The following is an 18,296-nucleotide window of genomic DNA, read 5'->3' as shown; positions in this document are numbered from 1 at the left end:
TCTTTTACTATTCATTGTATTCTCTTTTTCCACAATTAAAGCAGAACTATTTGATGTGTTAAATATAGACTGGCTTAAGATGAACAGAAAGTTAATCAAATATTTACATCATGATGATTTGAACATGTGCAGTACTAACACACTGTGTGCTTCTCACTGGTTGAATTAAAAGCTTCTGTTAGAGAGGTAGTTAATTAAAGAGGTTTGCTAGATGAGGATTGATAAAGCAAAACAAATAGATTACTGGTGTCTCCCTCTGTGGGGTTCTGTATTGACTGTATGAAGAGCTGCTCACAGGGTTACAGCTGACAACCCAAAGGGAAGGTGCATTTCAGCTCCTGTGCAAAGGCAGTTGAGGAAAAAATTATGTTGGTTTTTCTGCATCTCTGATGATGGGAATTCTCTCTTCTTCTTTAATTTTGGGGGAAGATGAAAATGTCTGATGGTTTAATAGTTTTCACAGAGCTGCCATACCAAGCAAGTTGTAAAGACAAACCCCTCACGAGTGGTAGCTGGAACAAGATATAGTGAATTCTTTCTTCGTTTAGGGGGTTTTGTTTGTTTAGAATAGTCAATTTATTTGAGAATTTATTCCCTAAGCAGAAAGGTATTGCACAGATAAGCATTTTTATATCCTATCTGCCATATCTCAACAAGATCTAAAGATTTAAGAGCTTCACATGCATGATAAAAGTCTTGCTTATGCCTAGGCAATTATTTTTCAAATTTAAATGTCTCTGTTAATAATGTGGTTTTTACATTCCCTAAAGGGCTTTAGCTAGCCTGAAGAACCAACTAACATCAGATTTCCCATTTTAAAATGGAAGACAACTATAACTTTAAAATGCAGTATTTACTTGGGTTCCATTTATCTGAAATTTGATGTATTTAGAAGCCTCCTAATTTATATTCAGGATCACCATTTCAATACCAATGATCAAAATTTCATACATATTTGTGCTCAGCAGCTACCGTGTGCATACTGATGAGCCCTTCCCAAGGCATTCCTGTGGCACTAACATTTGCAAATCATGTGCTGACATGGTGGTCTTCCAGGTAAAAAAACTGAATACAGATACACTGTCCCCAAACCATTCCAGTGATACTGTCAGTCCAAACCTAAGATAAAGTGGTGAAAAGGGGATGCAAAATGAAGGAGGGGACACAGAAACCCTGGAAAATCCTGTGCTTGCAAGTCTGTATCAGAAAAAGGAGCCTCTTCTTTTTTTCTGGAAACTGAAGTCCCGTCAGTTTTTGCAGCAGCTCCTTACACACATGATTGAGAAGTCTGTATTCTGCTAAACAGGCTTCACCTGAGAAGGGAAAAATGAAGGCTTCTTCCCAAAGGGAAGTAAGTTCCTGTCACCACTTGCCTCTGATCTGTATCACATACATTTAAGGAAAGTACTGAATGTCACCCCTGCCTTGGGATGAAACAAGGTCAGCCCATTCCCACAGACGCTCCCCAAAGCTGGTGGTTACAGATTTCATTCTGAGTGACATGTTGAGCTCCTGCTGAGATCAGGGCCTGCCATGGGCAGTGAGGTGTGGAGCCACCGTGACTGCTGCACCTCTGAGGACTCCTCAGGTGAGGCACAGAGGAGTAATTCCTCCAGCAGGAATTACTACAGCCAGGCAGAGAAGGGTTTCTCAGAACAACCTGCCATGGCTTTTTGAAGTTCACACCAGAAATCAGCAGAGAAGGCCACTGAATTAAAAGCTGTATGATTGTAAGCCATTTGTGCCTTTGCCACATGAACTGTCTGTAAAATCTTTCTTCCCCAGACCCCACAGGACCAAAGGATCTCTTCCTTTCACAGGATACTGCTTGTTAGAATTCACATCAGAATGTTTAATGGCTACCTAACATAGGTAATAGCCATAGGTGATTACACAAGTTTTTTGACTGTTTCAGGCTCTCCTGTGCAGAACACAGCCAAATCTACTCTCTAATAATGTAATTTCAGCTGCACTGTAGCATTAACAGCTTTGCACATCTGTGGTTCTAGAAGCTCTTCATGGACTGATTTATCAGTTTATCATTCTATCACAACTGGAATGTTTTTTCAATTATTCTCTCTCTTTCACTAGTGTCTATATTCTACATAAAGAACTTAATAAAGGACATTAAGCTGTTTAGGTGGCAAAAAAAAAAAATAGTCAAGATTCTGCCTTTTAATTTTGAGAAAACGGTATTTCCTCAGCCACACGAATTTCTAATATAGAGTTAGGCTGACTGCCTGTCATTTTTATTTTATTTTAAAGAAAGGCTGGTGAAAAGAGGCCAGTAATAGGAACTGCAATCCCACAAGTTCACTCTTACAGTAAGAGTGCATATTTCCCAAGGGGTGACTGGCTAAGAAACCCATGCTGGGGGTTTCTGCAGTGACTGCGTCCCTGTCACTCACTGTCTCTTCTCATAGGCAGGGCTGATGCCCCGAGATGGCTCTGCCCCAGGACTGTTGTTGTGCCAGAGCAGAGCAACATTAAATGTGCAAGTGGAGCTCCAGGTGTTCTGCAATCCCACCTGGCTGACTATAACCACAGTGACAGGACCCTTTAGGAGCTGCTGTACAGCATTGCCATTTTTGGGGTTGTATTTGTTGCTTTGTTTTGCAGAGGACTGCCCTGGTGCAGTCCTTTACTTGTACACTTGCTGCTAAAAACTATTTATTACTTTCATGAGACACCTAAAAATCGACTAATAACATTGCCTGTGAACTATATGCCCTCCTTAATAAAAGTATTTCTCCATTTGAAAAAAATCAGGCATCATGTTTGTCTTTAACAGCTCCCTCTACAGCAACTGTCCCGGGCCAGAGCAAGAAAGCGTGTTCTGGTTTTACTAAAGGTCTTCAACCAACAACAAAGCCTCTCCAGGCAAGTTCATGAGTCCTTTCTTGATTCCAAAGATTCTGGATCTGTGGATTTGTTCACTCTGGATCTTTTACAGGAAAATAGAATGATCTGTATGTGGGATAAGATAGAGATATGGGGACCCATAGTGCTCATCAAAAAAAATCCTTATTTTAGCAATGTATTGGTAGTCTTCCAGATTTTCTTTCAGTCCTGTGTAACTGCCAGTAGGTACCAGCAGTGTTTATAAACTGGGAAACCAGTAAAAAGAAGCTCTATTGATGCTAACCCAAGATATGGAGTTTTAAAAGACCACTAAACACAAGGGAAAAGTACAAATTAATAAGCTCTGGATTGCAGCCTTAGCAAGAGTCATGCTTGCATTTCCTTATATACCTCACATCACTATCACTCCACTCAGCTTTATTTTCACTAACTCTGCCTTTTCCTAGCATTTTGTACAGTCCCTTCTCTTTTTCCCATTGCACAGCTGTTCTGAATTCTGCATGTCCCAGTGGAAATGTCCCATTCTAAATCATGTCCCAGAGGAAATAGAAATATTCCTGTTAGATTCAGCAGAGGAACTCTGACAGGTAGGGGAGGGCCAACACAAATTCAGGTTTTCCCTCACAGCTGCTGTACCTGCAGTGGTAGGGATGATCATACACCTGCCTGCCTGCCTCAGCCCTTTTGACAGGCTGAGATGGAAAAAGTCAGCCCTCTAAACACCTGATCATTCAGTTCTGGGTTTAGAGGTGCTATTCTGAATCCAAATCCAATTATTCCACTTCTGCATGTTAGCCAGGCAAAATATCTTATTGTCTTTGTTTCATATTTCTCCTCTCATATGAAGTTCTGTCCTTGTCTTTCTGAGCTTTTGCTTCACTGGGAGATGTCAATGTAATAGAGAGATTTTGTGATGGGATATGAATCCAGCTGTCAAATACAAGGATCAAAGCCTGGACACCTGCTTTCATCCTCTGGTTCTATCAAATGAGCACTCAATCTCTTCCCATGGCACTTAGCCAATAAGATCATCCATGGGTCATTCCAATGCCAGCACCTGAGTGTGCAGAGCTGTGTATTAGCACAGTTCAGCAGGTCTCTCCTTTGCAGTATTAGATTTTGGGGGAAATGCAGGTTTGAGAGGACATCAGTGCAAAGCTATTAATGTGCAAATGCATCAATGCAAACACTAACATAGTTTGGAGTGCTGGGAAATAGCAATTACTAGCATGGGCTGGGAATAAGATACTCCACTGGCTGAAATACGCAGAGATGTGGGGGCATGTTTTCCCTCTCTGATTTCCCTGGCTGCTTTTTCAGTGGCAGTGCCTTAGTTTTTTAGCACTACATTGGGAAAACTGTCTAGTAACAGTTGTATTCCTCACCCTTGGTTCCATTCATATGTTAGTTTTGTATGGCATGGTTTTGCTGCAGAATCTTTGCATTTCCTTTGACTGATACCTGGAGGATCTGCAAAATCATCCACATGCTCTTTCCTGAGCACCAGAACTGTTCTCTCCCTTGCATTCTGTCTAAGCCTGCTACCATACAACAAGCTGAAGAAGAAACCACATGGAACAGATTTTCCCTTGCAATACAAAGCAGCCTCATCAGAGACAGGAACCTACTCATGCCAAGAAATGTCTGGATGCTTCAGGAAAGATGAACAGTTCTTTAATAAGGAGTTGCAGTGCTGAGCTCACAGCTCAAAAAGATCAAATATAGGGCATAATAAGGAAGCAAAATCCCAGACATCTCCATTTCCTTTGGCCACTTTACTAATCAACTTGTATTAACTTATATTTCATGAGTCCAGCCTGGGAGCTGCAGTGTTTAGAACAAGGGCTTTGGCAGTGTGAGCTAAACAAAACAAGGATGAGACCTTCAAAATCATTTCACAACACAGAGATATGCATCTAGTGCCATGCTTTTCCAAGTAGGAAAGTCCCAGAAACACAGAATCACAGAATGGGTCAGGCTGGAAGGGACCACAGTGGGTCATGTGGTCCAACCTCCTTGCTCAAGCAGGGCCATCCCAGAGCACAGGGCACAGAATTTTGTCCAGATCATTCTTAAATATCTCCAGTGAGGGAGAATCCACCACCTGTCAGGGCAATTTGTTGCAGGGTCCTGCCTGACTTCCACTGGAGCCGAGTATCTCCTTTCCCTAGGCCTGGAAATATTTTTAAATCTACCTAATAGCAGCTTCCAGCATCTAAATCCCACTGCAGATCTTGCCCATTCTACAGCTGATTCATAAAACTCAAATATGGACTGACTACATGGGGACAAAGACGAATGCTTACCTGGAGTGACACTTCCCTCAAGAATGGATAGAACAGGGAACTGGAATCTGTCAGGATTTTCTGTCCAGCACTGTGCATTTCCTAGTTGTCTTTTCTTTTGCTGGAAAGCACTGACTTACTTACCTCTACCTGGAGGCTCAGTGTGCCCCTCTCACACAAGCTTGTCTGTATTGCCAAGCACATTTTCCACTCAAAAAGATAAAGCCTGTGGGGATGAGTGGGTTGTTACAGCAGAACTGTGCTGCAGGGTCTCCTGTGTTCTTCCAAGTGTTCTGTGGTGGGTGTTTGTTTTTACTTCTTTCAGAATCCATAATGACTCCATCCTTTCTGCTTTTCCCCAGCGTTACCCGCTGCACATGAAAGCAAAGTCAACAAGATCAGTGGAACTAATATCATACTGACTTCCTGGGGATAAGTAATCAGAATTCAAGCCATCAGGAAACAGCCTAGAAAATAAGATGCTCCAAAATATCTGGCAACAAAAAGCCTTCACACTCATAAACAAATAGATTTTTTTCCCTTCTGTTTTGCACACGTTCTTTTTAATCTTTAGTGGATCAAGATATAAACCCAGTTATCTCTGGGGAGAAACCTGGACTGATAAATGGTCTGATGTCAATTAAGACCTAATATTAAGATGCTGCTAGGATGGCTCTTCTCTGACTGAAGTGAAATGGCTTCCCTGCTTATACCAGGAGAGAACCATTGTGAAAGATTTTTACTGATCTTCCTGAAAAATGCTATTTATTAAAATAGTAGTTCACTGTTTGAAGTCTGGTGCAGAGGTTGGACTTTATCCTGATTCTGAACTATTTGAATACTTTTGCTTTAGGATTTCCTCTGTATTTTCTCTTTGCCAGGATGGAGAGGATTTAATTTAAACTCAGGCAGCGAAGATTTTAATGCAGAGTTCAGACCTTGTAAAAAAAGCTGCCTGGAGTAGACCCATGTGGCTGTGATGAGAGAAGAGGGTTACAAAGTCTTGCCTTCTATTAGTGGATGAGTTTATGTATCCCAGCCATTTTCAGATTTTACTGATAGGACTTCACCCTTTCCAGACCTTCCAGCTGAATTAAGTTGGCCAAATCTCTCTCTGGTGGAGGGCCATTAAAGTCTGTGGTATCAGCATTCTGTGACTGACATGCTGCAAAATCAGATTAGGCACCAATTTCTCCAATAGTTCACCTCACTAACTCTCATGCTGCCATCCAGACTTAAAATTCCCAGCTCTCTTCCCTGTAGGACTCCATTTTAGAGAAGTCCCATGAATAGACAGTTTGGCTTTTTACTGGAATGAGCAGAACATAAGCTATTTTTCTCTTCCAAATTGATTTAATTTGTACAGTACATTCATTATCTATAGCATAGCTGCATACAAAATGCTTAATTGCTCTTTGGGACGTAGGAAGTAAAACACTGCCCAGTTAGAATACAGCTTGAAAGACATTTTGCTGATTAGGAATGTAACTGAATCATGGTTCATTACCAGATCTCTATCTGGACAGGGAATCTGGAGAGGTAGTTTCTAAATTACAGGGTTTATATTAATGATGTCTAGCCAAACAGTCTGGCTGTATCTCTGTACACGTTATCTCCATCTCTGACAGAACAAAGCTATTGACAAGGTATCTCTTAGTAATTACTCTGCAGAGCGAGAGCTGAGGTCTTCTGCTTTTTTCTCCCTACAATTTTCTACTGAAAATGGCATCATTTTACTTAATCTTTTGTACTGCAAAGCGGGATGGAGTTTTTGATCAGCCTTTTTATGACACTTTCTTGAAAATGAACAGTTATGTTGCTTTTTTTTTTTATTGTTCCAAACTGTTTTGAATCTTTGACAGATGAATTTATTTCTCATTCACTGTGCCTCTCCTGTAGATTAGTACTTGTCACAGTTTCTGTCCTCTTCGCCACAAGAACTGGGTCTGTCCTTACCTCTCTCCAAGAAATGGAGTGGAGGGATACATTACCCAATTATGCTTTCACAGGATTCAATCAGTCGAGCTATGCTGATTTACACTCGCTGAGGTCTTGGATGACTATCTCTGAAATAAGCTGTCTCCCTGGTCAGAGAGATTTCAGGCATATTATTTTACATGGGCGGTTTCTCCAGTAAATGAGCCCAGCCTGTCTATCTTTGAAGTTTTAGTCTAAAGTGGATCATTTCCTGAATCATTCACTGTATTATCAATGCTATTTCCATTAAAAAAAACCTTCCTGTGACTATAACTCTTATCAGACCATTAACATTTGCCTTGAAATTCCAGCTAAAGCTTAGGCCAGCATGCAGTTTATGAGAGGAGCTGGAATTCTGTTGCTAGATTTGTTTCCTTATTACTCTGCTCTTCCCTAATTCCTTTGAAACCTTTCCAGGGAAAGATTGCAGTCCTGAAGGACGACAAATGAGGGCTCCAGGATTCCCAGGCAGAGGCTGCAGAAAGGCAAAGCATTAAGAGGGAGCGACAGTTCTTTTTTGTGCTTCAGCCCTTCCCCTCTCTTGCCTCCTGGCCAGAGAGCATTCCATGTCTGGGGATCCTGCTGAAAGGGTGTAAAATAAAGGATATGGTACATAGTGTCATTTTTCCTTCTATCAGTATAGCACATGGGTCCCTCCCCTAAGCCTTTCCCTCCTGTTGCTGCTAGACTTTGGCTCAGTACTAGATTTTTTTACTCACGTTAACAAACATATGAGAGCAAGCTCCCTGAAACTTCAGTGTCTGCAAGCAAACTGTTCCTACTCAAGAAAAACTAAATAAGCTGTAGCTGGTTTTAACACTTTTGCCTGGGACTGCATGTTTAAAATTCTGGACGGGTTTGGCCTTGGGGCAGGTGGTGCAACGAAAAAATGAACACTCAGTATCTCTCCAGGGGAACTTCTCCTAAAGCACTGCTTATAATGAGTCCTTGCTACTCTGCTGGTTTACACCAACTGGAAAGGGAAATGTCAGAGACTCCTGATTTATTCTATATTTCCTTTTTATCTGCAAAACTTCTTGATATCATTCTTATTCAGCTTACTTCTCCACTTCGTGCAACCAGAGACAACTTGAAGGAATTAAATGTTTTAAATAGAAAGCATTTGGCTATCTAGTTTTCTCCTTGCAGGTGCTGTTCAGCAGGTACAGGGAGACTGAACTGGCTCTGATCATGGGAGTTCACAATCAAATTCACCTGTGCTGGCTTAAGAATTCAAGTTGTGTTCCATAACCATTTCTTACCAAAATCATAAAACTTCCCTGCTTAAACTTCATGATATATGAGTCTGTCCTTTCTTTCAAAAAATCCCAAAGGATTTCAAAAGATGGAAATTTCACCGTTAATGCATTTCAGATATCAGTTTAACTGACAAGCTATACTTCTTCGCTCTCATCTAACTTACGTTTACCTTAATAATTAAAAATAACAATAATCACTGACAGTATTTCCAGAGGTTGACAACCACCTGTGAGACTGGATCACTGAAGGCAAGACCAAGAGCTATTTGCTTCTGCAAGCTTCTCCCCAGCCAGTGCTCTCTGATGAGGTTTCTATTGCTATTTTAACCTCTTTTTTTTTAAAAAAAGAAATCCAATATACATGCTTTGTGTTATTCCCAACAGAGCCATCTCTCCTCCAAGGCATAATGGAAGAATGGGTTTTAATAGCAAAGCTGGACTGCAGCACAAAACATTGCTAAAAAAATCAGCCACAGTTCTGATTAAAGTTGCTGCTCTGAGTACCAAGGGTTACAGTTATATGGAATTGAATTTTCAAACAGCAGAAGGTGTTTTGCTTTTTCCGCCCAATTAATTTCCTTTTTTTAAAGGCTTCCCCTTTGAGTCTTTTTATTTTTGGATTCTCAAGGATTTTGGTGGAAGTTAACTGTGAGTGGCATCAATGGAAATTCTGCATGCAGTTCTCTTGGGGATTTACAAAGCCTCGCAAGCTCAGCCAAACATTTTCATGAATATTGCAGGGAGGTTGCAGCAGGTGAACTCTGCAGAACCTCAGAGAAAATTTCCACTGCAAAACTCCAGCAAGCACAGCTTATGCTCAGCTCGTTATAGGCACCAGCTCTGCAGCATCCCAAGATCAGTGGAAGTGGGGAGCTGGTCCCCTAAACTGCAGCCATTTTGCAGCAGAGACTCGTAGGAGGACACACATCTGCATTTTCCTGCTTGCCTGCAGCAGGGCCTGCAGCGTGGTGGGGCAAGGGAGTGAAGTAAGGGGTTCTGTCCTCCACATCTCAGCACTGTTCCCATGGGATGAAACATTATCTCAACTTTCACTGACAGCTGTGCACTCTAATGAATGACCTTTCCAAGAAATATTCACAATAAATCAGCGTCCGAACATTTTCACTGTCAATCTGCTCTTCTCACAACACTGGGTTTCATTCCTTCAAGGGTACGGGGAAGGTAAACTGCAGTGTGAGGTGCAGCCTTGGGAATACCACCAGAAGGAATCTAAGTGAAGATGGAAACAGGTCCCCAAGGTGTGTGATTCATCATCTCAACAATTCATGTTGCTAGGATTCACAATGCTAGATTCCTGCCTGCAGTTTACTATCCCTCTATCTGAGCCGGGAGAACAAGCAGGAAATCTTCCCTGTTGCCGTCAAAGTTCAAAGCACAACCTATTAGCTCACATCACCATTAATTTCATTTTACATTAATATATAATATTGCTAATGCTTCTCTGTGGATTTCTCACACGTCAGAAGAAGCAAATACATGTTTAGTTAACTAACAGGATTCAGACAGAATCTAAAGAAATTACTGCAGTGTTACCCTGGCTTCACTGGTACCTCATAAAGTTATCAAGGAGTCAAGACAAAACCAGCAGCACTTCCCATCCCACGTTGTGAACAACAGGACATTAATTCAGACTTAATCCAAGGTTCCTATAAGAGTCAATCCTTATCTTGTCTTTCATCTCCAAAACACTGGGCTTATTCTCATAACCTCCTAATTCTCCCCAATTTCACTTACCTGGAAAGAAGTTGCATGGAGATCTTCTTGCTCTGTTCTAATTAGTTTATATCTCTCTGACAATTATTTTACCAAAGCTCAAATTATCATAAAACAAATTGTCATTTCTGTCATATCCTCAATTTATTAATAACTTTAAGACCAATATTTTTGTGCTGTGACAGTTTATCTTCTACTGCTGTCACAATAAAAATATTGTTGGAAAACAATTAGCAAGTATGCAAATGGTAGAGGTCAAAGACAATTTGAATAACAATGAGAAGTACACCAAAGTAGAGGGTCAGATTTTTGAACAATTATTATAGCACTAAATATAATTTTGGAGACCAAGGACCAAAATGGTAAAGTGGGAAAACCACCTGTTCATATTATATCGGAAAAATGCAGTGAATTTAAGAGAGCAAAAAACAAAGCACATTATCATATACAGGTTTCTATAAACTGGATTTCTATAGGCAGCTGAAGAAAAAACACTGAAGCTATGAGTACATGCATGACTTAGGCTATTATTCAGTCTCCTAAACACTTGGACACCAGGGAGATCTGGCAGAGAGGCACAGAATTAATTTTATTTTTCCCTCTAAAAAACCTCTATATATGTGTGATAAGATTTTAGGAATAAGAAGTATAAATCCCAAGTGATTATTTCAGGATATCATTTAGTCTTGTAATTACTGTCGTCTCTTAACAGCTGCATGTTGAATTGGTTGCAATGCTTCAGGGGTGGAACGGTTTATCTTGGAGCTCCATCTACTGATGGGAAGGCGGCACGACGTTATTGGGAACCATCCCACAGCCTTCAGACAGAGCTGAGGAAAGCGCTGCACAGGCTGAGCACATTGGAACTGAATTAATATCTGTCACATACTTTCAGGCTTCTCTAGACAACGAATACAAATAGATCTTCTCACTGTAGAAAGCCAAGATTGCATAAGATTTTACTCAGCTGCACCTTCACTTCAGTAGGATTAAATGGGATGTATCAGAGTAAAGTAATTGTTCTTCGGTCCATTATCATTTTCATAAAAGATATTCAGCACTCTGTCTTAGAAAATAGAAACCACTCGAGCCTTTGTCTTTGGTATTCAGTGCGAAAAACACTCAGAATAGGTTTAATGCCAGCTCTCTTTAAAAAGAACTAAATTGTTTTGTCATATAAGCTATACCAGATTGTTACAGAGAGATCAAGGAAAGTCAGACCTGTCTGAAGAATGACGGGGCATTTGGAAACAGACCACATCTGAAATTCCAAACACTGGAAACAAGGTAGAAAGAACAAACGCTTTCTCTGAAATTAACTGTGCAGAGACAAAGCAGTGACTGCATACAGAGATTTAGAGACAATTTTTTCCTACTGTCTCCCTGTTCTTGAGAAAGGATGGATGTGATGTGACTTGTACCTCCCTGATGGGGCATCTTGCATTGATTAGAGAAGTTCTAAGAGCTGCTTCATTTTGCAATTCAGTTGCTTGCACCCCTATAAGTTTATATGAAGCGAAGCACTCAAATGAACTGAGTTATTTGCAATCTTGAACACAGCTCACAATGTGAAGAGTGGTTCCCAGAAAGGGATATGTATCACTGCAGAACACAATGAGGAGACAGCATCAACACATCTCTCCATAGCCTGGGGTGCCCTGCTGGACTGAGTTTTAGGAGGAATTCACTGCAGGAAAATCTCTGGAAATGCTCTGGCTGTGCTAGCACTGTACACAGCCTGCTGGCAACAGAGAGAAAAGGGGATGTGTGGGATCAAAAATATAACATTTTTCTAACAAAGAGAAAGAATGCTACAGGCAAGTGCAGTTACACCTGACAGCAAAATGACCCAGCCAGGCATCATGTGCACCAACCTCTGTCCAGACTGGATTCTACTCAGAGGAATAAGAATATTCAAAGAGAAAAACTAGGACATTAAAATTCTCCTTTGGAGATTTGTTCATATAATGAAGCACAACAGAGATCTTTTTGTAGGATTCTATTTCTATCCTGAGGTCTTTACTGGCTATTAATTAAAATTGTATTGTCTGTTTATATAGACAAAGACATTCAGGGGCTCAAGTAAAAGATAAAAAGTAGACTCCATATAATTAAAAAGAATTCTGAAAAATGTTTAATTATGTGTTTTATCCCCTCTGAAAAGCAATTTAAGTACGTCTCCTTCGCTATCAATAATGACATTAACTAGATGATTTTCAGCCGCCTCAAGAACCCAGTAAACCAAGGGCCCCTCGGGCACGTGCTGTGCTCTGAAATCCAGGGCCATGTACACAGACTGTGCACGCACAAGGCAGCAACTTCTTTTGGACGTGGCTGTGCTTCCTGAAACAGTGCTTTCAGCTCCATTCTTTCCAAATGTATTGTACATTTACATCTTTCTTTATTACTACGCCCAATGCACCATAAACATTAAAAGCTCTGTTTATTTTACAGGTCACAAAGAACTCAACTCAACTCATAGGGCAAAGTCATCACTGTAGCCTTTTCTTTCTCCTCATGAGTTTTGCTTTGGTTCTACCCTTGCACAGGGAACACCTACCTAATCCATAATATTCTGCTAATTATTCTGTGCTAAGAATACTTTTATCCATATGAAACTTCCACCTGCCACTGTGACAGAAACAAAGCATAAATGCCTGGCATAAAGGAATAAGATCTAGCAGAAGCCTGTAACATTTTCTTGACAGAGCTGTCTAGTTTAGTTCGAATTTCTAGAAACAGCACTCTGTTGAGAAAGCACATCCCCCCTCCCAACCCCATTCCATGAATTCTTTATCCAGATCTACCCGCAACACAGCAAAATTTTGTCATGAGTTTTCAGAGACAGCAAGTGGCAGCACATCAGCTCCCACCGGGGCAGGCCCTGGCTGGCAAACAAAAGCTGGCAATGCCATGGATGAAGCTGTGGGTGTGGGGCTCCTGAGCAGGGCTAATGATAGTCCTTGCTGCCCTCCTGCCTCTGCCCTTCCACCCTCACAAACTTTATAACCACAGCACAGAACAACTCTGCAGTGCTGAGGAGGCTAAAGCACCTTCCTGGCCCAAGCAGAGGGCTTTGGGACACATACTTTTTGAGATACTGTAACCCCCCAGCTTTAACCCACCTCTCTCATTTTTGCTCCTGAGTTGTGGTCGAATGAGCCACAGCCACCAGCTGCTGCCTCAACCCCAGGCAGAACAAAAACAGCAGACGCCATGACAGTGCCAGGTTCTTTGCTGTAGCCAAGACCTTCTCAATAGCAGAAAAGCCACAGACAACCCCTCCTTAGTTAAAAAATCTAACCTTTTCCTCGGCGGTTTCTTCCCCTGAGGGCTGGGACCCTCCTAGCCTGTGCCAGCTCCTCCTGGGCACTGCTGCCTTTCACCATCTGCCAGGCTGGTGAGAGCGTTTGTCTTGCCAGGGTGGCCATGTTGTGCTCCCCCTGAGGCAGCACCTCCAGGAAGGATGGGTTCATGTCCTGTGTGGAAGGAATGCAATGCCCACTTTAGCCACTGCATATTCTGTGTCTGTTTTCTATTTCTTCCTCTCTTCCTGGGCACTTTTCACTTCCAGGGATGCCACACAGCTATTCTCTCCAGCTGCAGCACTGGGCTCCATGTTCCCTCTGAGGTGACCCTGTCCTTCTTCCCACCTCGACCTCTTCTCCGAGGTGCAGGGAGGGTCCTGCCGAAGCACCCAGGCTGGCAGGTGTGCAGGGACCCCTGAGCAACCCCAACCTGCACATGAGCAAGAAAGCTGTCATGAAAACGTCCCTCACCTTGCCCTGAGGCACAGACTAGCCCTTAGACACCAGAGAGATTCAGCTGAGGGCCATGAGGGGAGTGCTCCACCATCACACCTCCTGCACAGCAAAATGGCCGCAGGGCGGGAAGGAGCACCGTGAGGGAGACCGAGGGCACGGGCAGCAGGCAGAGCTTTCTGCTGCTACAGCACCGTTGTCTTTAAATGGAAATACTACATTTGTTTAATCTGCAGTTTCATAGATCAGACACAGAGAGCAGTGAATAGTGAGGGCACCCAGGCAGCAAAGCTGCAACATGAACAGCAGGAGCTCTGCTTGCCCCAGGTAATTTTGAGGGGCTGAATTTCAGGAGACAACTACCCTTATGGTTTCCTCCACAGCATTTTGACTAAAATTTCCAGATAATCTGTGCTCCGGTTCCATGTTTCCATAGAGAGAGGCTTGTCTTTCAGAAACTGCCACAGTTCAGGATATTTCCTGTCTTTAGAGTCAGGTCATTCTCATACCTGAAAAGATTTAGTGGAGCACCAAAGTTCAGAAAAAAATAACTGAGTATATACTGAAGCTCTCCTTTTAAGTGTTCTTGGAAATCCAATTATGGTTTTAACAGTCACTATTTATGTCTGAGTATCTGTCTGTACATATATTATATGTATTACATGCCATCTGCCTGCACAGGAACATCTGTGAGACAGATTCTGCCCTGCTGGAAATACACACTTGTATGATTATTTCATGAGTTTTTCTTTGCTCTTGACAGTACTGATACCAATGTAGTGCCATTTCTTTAAAATAAGAAGAGCTTTTTTTTTTTTACATTATTGGAAAGTCAGAGCAGAGTGTAATTTCCTGCAAGGTACATAGTCTTGCAGTTTTTCCTTTTTTCCTCTGTTAGGTACATATCAATTGTCTGTTTTACAGGACAAATTGCTGCCCTCATCAAGCAATAGTCCAGTGACTATTAAGAATCTTACCCTACCCTGGGAAATGCCTCACTTTAGCCCAGGAGAAGCAACCCACAATCCCAAAACTCTAGTCTGTGAAGTTTTATAACTCCCAAAAATCCTAACTCTGTCCTGTGGAGCTCAGAGGGATGCAATGGAAGCTCCTGAATGAAATACTCTGATAACAGACTGAAATCCCTAATCATGCAAGTCATCTAATTGCAGTGTTTTCTTTTCAATTCTGCCATTTGCTCTTCATAAATCTGGTTATTCTCAGCTCTATTTGTATTCTCAACAGTGTATGGTCTGATAGTAGTAACATTGCCACAGCACTACTACATGCATGGATGTGTAACTTTCTTTCCTTTCACAGTAAAGTTTATATGTAGAATTGGTTGTAAAAACCTCCACAGACCCCAAAATTATGGGTTTTTTACCTATTGTGGCAAAGCCTAATAATTCACATAGAACTGTGACTTATCAAAGGACCTTTATTATGAAAATAAATCCTAATAAGAATTGCTTTGTCAGGCACTTTGCAATTAAGATAAAACTACCCAGAAAAAAATGTAACATGTAAATGGAATGAGGATATAGAAATGGAAATTATCATATGTGAGGTAGGAAAAAAACTCAAAGAGCTTAAAGCACTGAAATTGGAAGGACAGGATAATCTCTGTCCCTGGGTTCTGAAAGAACTGGCACATGAAATTGCATGTCCAGCAGCAAGGATTTTTAATAAAGCTGCTGACTGGTAGCAAAGCACTACTGAAAAGCAAACCTCTTGCCAGGATTTCAGAAAGGGGAAAAAAGGATAACTAGAAAACATGAGAGTGACCTCAACAATATTCAAGGCTTTAGGAGGTTTTTTTAAAGAAAAACATCTATGTAAGTAGAAAAATGTGGAAAATGGGACAAAATGCAAGCTAACTTTACCAAAGGTGAAGCAGGTTGACTGAATCTATTTCTGTTGATTAATACCACTGTTTTAATCGGTAGAAGGTGATGCAGATAATATCTAGTAGGCTTCTGTAAAGAAAGTTGTGAATAAAATGCTAAAGCAGGAAAAACCCTTGGTTGTGCCAGAAGAGGAGGGCTGTCTGAAGGGAGGGTATTATTATAATTCTTAAAGAATCATTATTGGAATCACTCTTATTTAATGCTTGCAGTAATGTGACACAAAAAGAGTATGCTAATGAAATTTTGCTGAAAGCAAACAGTGAGATATATTACTAACACAGAAGAGGATTAAAGGCTCATGCAGGAAAGAAATAGATACTGTGACAACTGGAATAACAGAAATGGAATGAAATTTAACAGCATATAATGTATGTATGAAAAACCAACAGCAGGAGCTCAGCACTTGGAAAACAAACACGGAAGAGAGACATTAGCTGAACATAAACTACCTATGAGTCACTACTGTGGAGACATCTGTGGGAAAGCTGAACACAATCCTAAAATGTTCTAGGTTTGGTATTGCTAATAGACGTATGAAAATATTCATACAACTGTACGAGGCATTCCCGAAATCTCATGTCAAATATTTATTTTCATTCTCCATATGTGAGCACCAGGACAGGTGGAAGAGCACTATAAAAGCAGGAAAGCTTATCTTACTGAGATAATGAAGATGGTTCACCTTCTTTCCCCAGGCTTATTATCAAGTCACTAGCAATCCATAATATTCACCAGTTCACCATTTTGAACCACAAGACTGCAGGATGGATCAATGTCATGATAATGTGGTCAATAAATCAAGACTAAAACGTGTAATTTTGCAAGGATGGTTGCCTAATTATTGGCCCTGTGTAATCACCCATAAATCACACTTTATTTACGACCTCGAGGTAAATATTCATGATAATCTCTAATTTTTTACAGTAATGGAAACCCATTTAGATAAGATTTCCTATAGATAACTTAAACACTTAACAAATAACACTTCGGAAAAGAGAAGATTAAGATCTGTTTACTGACTGAGACTTGTCTGATTTAAGAATATACACAAATATTTGAGTTATGATGTTATCTTGTTCCTTTATCAAAGAAAATTAATTACATTGTTTTTAACTTGTACTTTTTGTAAGAGATAGATATTGTGTCTAATTGGTGAATATATTATATCTACTCTTCTATCCCAGGTTAATAATTTAAAATACGGTACAGATTTGTACAGTACGGACATGTACAGATTTTCTATTAAAGACCAGGAAACCCTTGGATGCCTGCCAGTAAATATTCTGTGAACGTTTCTGCCAACTGCAAATAACAGTAACTATCATTAATGCTTCTACCTTAAGAACTCAGTGTACTCAAAAATATCAAACTTGTTTGGTTTTGTAGGAGTTATGAGGTAAAGAATGCTAAAATAAAATATAAATATTGTAAATGTGCAATCTCATTAAACTTTGTAGATACACACTTTAGTCAGGAATGCTTACCATTATGTGAATGTATTAATTCATTTCAGCATGTGTAGTCATGTTAGTGTTTGCATTCCATCAAATATTGGAAGATAGATCTTATATTAAATATATGAGAATGTTTACTATAGTATTGGAATACAGCATGTTCCAGTCAATATTAGCAGAGTCATTGCCCATGGAAAACACAAATAGTATCTTAAGGGACTGGAATCCTAATAAACCTCAAGACAACAGTCCTGTTGTGTGTGAACTGATTAAAGTGTGAAATTTGTCGGCTCAATCTACTTAGAAAACAAACTCTTTTTCAGGTATAAAGACATTTCTGGTGGTAAGGGCCAAGGTTGGCCAAGGCAGAGCTTCGCTGACAGCACGTTGTGCCCAGAGAGGACCCTGTGCCTCAAACAGCCTCCTCGTGCTGGGGTTATGGCACTGAAATGCCAGAGCAGGTGTACTGCACCTCCTGCCAGAAATACAACTCCTGCCCTCAGTCTAGAAATGCAATTTCTGTAAGACTTCAACTCTCCAGTATTCATTTTAAATAAAAATGTGTGTGTTTGCTGGTGCTGTTATTTCAAAGATGAGGATACATGTGTACAGAGGACTGCTGTTGTCCAGCCACTACTAGGGATCATTCCCAGGGATCAGTGCTCATCGTAGCCATCAGGTTGCAATGACCTCCCACCACTGCTGACCTTGTATTTCCTTTTATTTCATATGTGTGTAACAGGCACGGGAAGCTCAAGTCTGGAGGGTTCCAAGCAGTTTCCTCATAGCTGTGTGTGGATGGGTGAAGGCCGCCTGCCCTGCTCCTGGGCATGTGGCTGCCCTTTCTTCCTACTCCTGTTGGGAGTTGATGGTGCCTCGGAGAGGCGGCTCTCGAGCAGAGCAGTTGCCCAGAGAAACAGCCAGCTGAGGAAAGAGCTAAAGAAGGGACTGCCCAGAGCAGCCACTGCTGTGTAGGTCAATCTTTCCAACAGCACAACCCTGCAGCTAAAGGCAACCTTTTGTGACAGTTGGGTCCCACAGCTGCAGGGAAATTGAA

This window comes from Neopelma chrysocephalum, unplaced genomic scaffold (genome assembly GCF_003984885.1).
Source record: "Neopelma chrysocephalum unplaced genomic scaffold, ASM398488v2 Primary Assembly neopelma1_135, whole genome shotgun sequence".
Lineage (NCBI taxonomy): Eukaryota > Metazoa > Chordata > Aves > Passeriformes > Pipridae > Neopelma > Neopelma chrysocephalum.
Note: the sequence above shows the minus strand (reverse complement) of the source record.